Genomic DNA, 5399 nt, shown 5'->3' with positions numbered 1-5399 from the left:
TTTTTCTCCCAGCTGGCCGATTTCAGCATTACCATCAACCCGGCCAAGTGCCAGTTTGGGAAATCCATGCAGTTCCTGGGTCATACCATCACAGCCAAAGAAGCCACGCCTGCCGCTGTGAAGGTCACCGCTATCAGGGAGTTCCCACACCCGGACAACCTCAAGGGGCAGCAGGAGTTCACAGGTATGGTCAACTTTTACAACCACTTCATCCTGGGAGCTGCGCGCATCATACAGACGCTATTCGCCCTCATCGCAGCCAAGCACAAAAAGCTCGCTTGGAACCCAGAAGCCTGCACCGCATTCGAGGCCACCAAGGACGCTCTCATGAAGGCCACCATGCTCGCCCACCCACACACCAACCTGCATATGGCACTCTCTGTTGATGCCTCTGCCACAGCCATTGGTGGCGTCCTGGAGTAGCAGGTGAATGGACATTGGAAGCCATTGGCATTCTTCAACTGCCTGCTCCGCCCGCCAGAATGCAAGTATAGTGTCTTCGACCACAAGTTACTGGGCATATACCTCTCGGTGCGGCATTTCTGCTATTTTTTGGAGGGGAGGACTTTTACCATCTTCACCGACCACAACCCCCTCACGCAAGCGCTTGCGATGGCAAAGGATCAATGGTCGGCCTGCCAGCAGCATCACCTCTCCTTCGTGTCGGAGTTTACTACCGACATTCGGTACAAGGCGGCGAAGGACAATGTGGTTCCCGATGCACTCTAGCGACCGGCCATCTGTGCACTAACACCTGGCCTCGACTTCGACCAGTTCGACTGGGACCAGAAGTCTGATGAGGAGTCGAGGGCCTTCAAGATCGCCATCATGACCCTGTGATTCCGAGACCTCCCAACTCCAAGCAGCAAAGATACCATCCTGTGCGATATCTCCACGGGCACTCCAAGACCAGCGGTTTCCCAGCAGTGGCGCAGACAGGTCTTCCATCACATCATCCACAACCTTTCACATCCGTCCATCAGGTCCACAGTCCAGATGATGGCAGAACGGTTCATATGGCACAGGCTGCGGAAGCAGATTGCAGGCTGAGTCAGAACCTGCACTCATTGCAGACGTCAACGGCGCACAGGCACACCAGGGCGCCCGTAAAGGAGTTCGAGCACACTCGGGAATGGTTCAGCCACATTCACGTGGACATAGTCGGGCCCTTACCCATTTCCCAGGGCAACCTTTACCTTTTTACGATGCTGGACCTGAGGCGATCCCAATGCCAGACGCCTCCACCAACTCCTGCTCCCGAGCCCTGTTGCATGGTTGGGTTGCCCAGTTTAGCATCCCGGGTCACCTCACCAGCGATTGGGGTGCCCAGTTCACATCTGCGCTCTGGGCACAGCTCACCAACAGGTTGCGGATCCAGCTACATCGCACCACGGCCTACCACCAGCAGGCCAATGGACTGGTCGAACGTCTGCACTGTCACCTTAAGTCAGCACTCATGGCCCGCCTCATCGGTCCCGACTGGGCAGACGAACTGCCTTGGGTGCTCCTGGGTATCCGCTCCACTCCCAAGGAAGATCTGCAGGAGTCATCTGCTGAGCTGGTCTACGGTGCGCCGCTGGCACTACCTGGTGAGTTCGTCGACGCACCTCACAAACCCAAGTGGTCGCCGCACTAAATACTTCCTCTCCTCAGGGCACGCTTGGACTTGTTCAAACCCCCACCGCTGCCAGGCATGGCACCCACCCATCTCATTCCTGGCGAATTGCACATCTGCAGCAACCGTACGAGAGGCCATACAGTGTTCCAGCTCCACATTCATGCTGGACATTGCCGACAGGCGGGAGCTGTTTACTGTGGACAGGCTGAAGCCAGAACACCTTGATCCCACTGAGCCTGTGGTCATAGCCCAGCCCAAGAACTGAGGCCGCCCGGCGATAAAGGACATTGGCGCTGGTTCGGGGGGGGGGGGTGGCTGGCTGTGTGGCGGCTCACCACTAGGCATGTGAACTGGCCCCGCTTGTAAGCCACGTGGCGGGGCAGCTGGCCAAAATGACGGTCAGGGTTGTTGTTCCATTCCTCGCAGCACAGGGCTCAGAAGCCCGCGCCGGGGGACCACGTGAATCCCGGGTGACATCAGCACCCTCCAGCGTGGTTCTCAGCCAGGTCCAGGCTGGGAGTATAAGTTCATCCCAGCAGCCTGCGATAAAGTAGTCTGCTCAGTGAGCTCAACCCGTCTGGTTGTGTGTGTTATTGCAGGAGCAGTGGAGCTGCCGCTACAAATGATCCTTTATTTCAATGGGAAATTGACTGAATACAAGAAAAATGAAGCAGGGCAGGAGGGGGTGGGGTGTAGTGGAGGACTGAACTTAGTGGATTTCACAAGAGATGGCAAGGACCAATAGGTTGAAATTTCTTTTTGTGACTTAAGATGACATTTCCCTTCATAAAGTACTAATTTTTCATCAATTTAAATAGAAAAAAAATCATGTTATATAAAAAAGCATTAAATGCTCCCTCCATCCTCAACATTCATTGAAGCGACTTCATCTCCAACATCGAAGTACTCAAGATGGCAGAGGCCAACAGCATCGAATCCATGCTGCTGAAGATCCAACTGCGCTGGGTAGGTCACGTCTCCAGAATGGAGGACCATCGCCTTCCCAAGATCGTGTTCTATGGCGAGCTCTCCATTGGCCACCGAGACAGAGGTGCACCAAAGAAGAGGTACAAGGACTGCCTAAAGAAATCTCTTGGTACCAGCCACATTGACCACTGCCAGTGGGCTGATATCGCCTCAAACCGTGCATCTTGGCGCCTCACAGTTCGGCGGGCAGCAACCTCCTTTGAAGAAGACCGCAGAGCCCACCTCACTGACAAAAGACAAAGGAGGAAAAACCCAAGACCCAACCCCAACCCACCAATTTTCCGCTGCAACCTGTCTACCTGTCCCGCATCGGACTTGACAGCCACAAACGAGCCTGCAGCTGACGTGGACATTACCCCTCCGTAAATCTTCGTCCGCGAAGCCAAGCCAAAGAAAAAAGAAAGAAAAAAGAAATGCTGAATAAGACAGAGGAGGGATAAATTTAAAATTATTATGGTAAACTGGGGAGGATATTTTTTTCACGTGAAATAGTTCAGTATGTTTTACTGCAGGGTATCTTAGGCTGTCGTTTAATGCCATTTGAATATTTGGACCAGACAATAGGAAAGAAAATGGAATGATATTAAGTTGGATTGCTCCAGCAAAGAATTAATAGAAACAGAATGTCTTCCTACTGTGTGCTGTAAATATCAAATGGTAAAAATTGCTTGTTGCATTAGTTAAATATACACTTAGAATGTCAGTCTACAAAGACATTACTTGCTCATAAGACTTCTGATGCTTCCTAATTATATCAAGTTGATTATCTGACAAGCAATGTTTTTCAGTGGACTGCCAATTCACTTTTCACTGCTGTTAAAAAAAAGTATCACTCGATTTAAAAAAAAATTATCACAATTCAATTGCAAAGGACGCACAACTAGAATACATAAAGATTCTAATTTACTAAATTGATCATTTTTTTTTACAAATTTTGTTTTTTAACTGCTCCATCTGCTTCTTTGTTAACATGAGGTGGGAGAAGTGAATTACTAGTCAATCTAACAATAATATTCACAAGATCATTTTTATCCAAATGGGCTTATTTGTGCCATCTTGGATTTTCTACATTTTCTAATTGACTTAAAATTATTTATTTCCATTTCCAGAACTTAAAATGCAATCACAATCAAAATTTAATTATTTGGAATCTTTAAATTTATCTTACAATAATTATAACTTTATTACTTTGAAGAAATGTTGATTCATCTTACATGCCATTTTTTTCTGTGATATTTGCAACGTCCCTTCATTGACATTAGCCTTGAAGTTGGTGCAGAGGAGGTTCATCAGGCTGATTCCAGAACTAAAGGTATATGCCTATAAGGAAAGATCAAGTCATCTCTGACTGCATTTTCTGGAGTTTAGTATAATGAGAGAGGATCTTACAGATGCATGTAAAACCATGGAAGGAATAGATATGATTGAAGAAGGGAAGTTGCTTCTACTCATAGGTGAGACTGGAACTAGGTGACTTGGCCACAAGATCCAGGGAAGCAGATTTAAAAACTATTTCTCCCAGATTTGTGAATATTTGGAATTCTCTGCCTGAGGATGCAGTGAAGGCTCCCACGTTGAACATATTTAAGACAGATATATTTTTGTTGAGTAGGGGAATTAAAGTGTTATGGGGGAAAGCAGGTAAGTGGAGCTGACACCACAGCCAGATCAGCCATAAAAGACAGGCTATTTCTTACGTCATCAATTAAAACCCAAAAACTAATAAGGATCTCCAAGGTTTTGTTAAACCTTTCTCCTCTGATATGAAAATTTAGGCTTGCTGATGTTGAAGAAATCATTTTCATCAGTGTAGACTTTTATATTCTCAAAATGATCCTGAAGTTTGCAACTGCAGAAGTGAAGTGTGGAAAATACAAAAATGCCACTTGTACACAAATCTTTAGCACCAACTGAGATGAGTGGGCAGACTGTTTGGTTAGATGGATGAATACTGCATAAACTATTGAGGTTTACAATATTTCCCCTCTAAAAGCATATTGGAATTAGAATATTTAAACCTCCCATAGGCTTACAGGGTTTCAATGATCTTTTTATTAAAATTTGAGTTGAACAATCTTGTTTCCAGTTTCAGGCCACACTTAAAAGAGTATTAAGACCTCAAGGAAATTTACTGAAATCATACCAGCAATGAAGGGCCTTTTAATCGAGAGAAGCACGTTATTCCCTTTTGTACAGGGAAGGTACAAAGGAGATTTCATATAACTGTATAAAATCATGATGGTGTAAATAAAAAGATCCATTAGTAGGAAAGTGGCCAACCTTAAGACCCTGCCCAGCATATTCATTGTACATCTGTATGTGCGTTATGTCTACAGTTTTTGCACCAAGGACTGGAAAATGCTGTTTCGTTGGTGGAACCGGTACAATCAGATGACAATAAACTTGACAATTGTACTCCATCTGCCAGGACCTTGCTCATCCACTTTTCTATATCTTTCCACAATTTCCATATTTATTCCATTTAATATCAGAAAACTTAGCTATGCTACACTCAGTCCACTCTGCTCACCACTAATAGCAACCAGAGAAACAACAATTTATCCCAACTTTTGTCAATGCTATTACCTCCAACTTCATGGAACCCGATGTGTGTGCTGCACCTCATCAAATATCTTCTGGAACCACAAGTATATAACATCCACACTCCATCCACTGCACTTATATTCTCAAAGAATTCCAGTGAATTTGTCAAATACTATCTACCCATCAACAAAGCTTCAGGATATATTCTATATTAGGAAATACACAAGAACATTTAAAAAGAGAGATTGGA

The sequence above is a fragment of the Narcine bancroftii genome, chromosome 3 (genome assembly GCF_036971445.1).
Source record: "Narcine bancroftii isolate sNarBan1 chromosome 3, sNarBan1.hap1, whole genome shotgun sequence".
Classification (NCBI taxonomy): domain Eukaryota; kingdom Metazoa; phylum Chordata; class Chondrichthyes; order Torpediniformes; family Narcinidae; genus Narcine; species Narcine bancroftii.
This window is presented reverse-complemented; position numbering follows the sequence as displayed.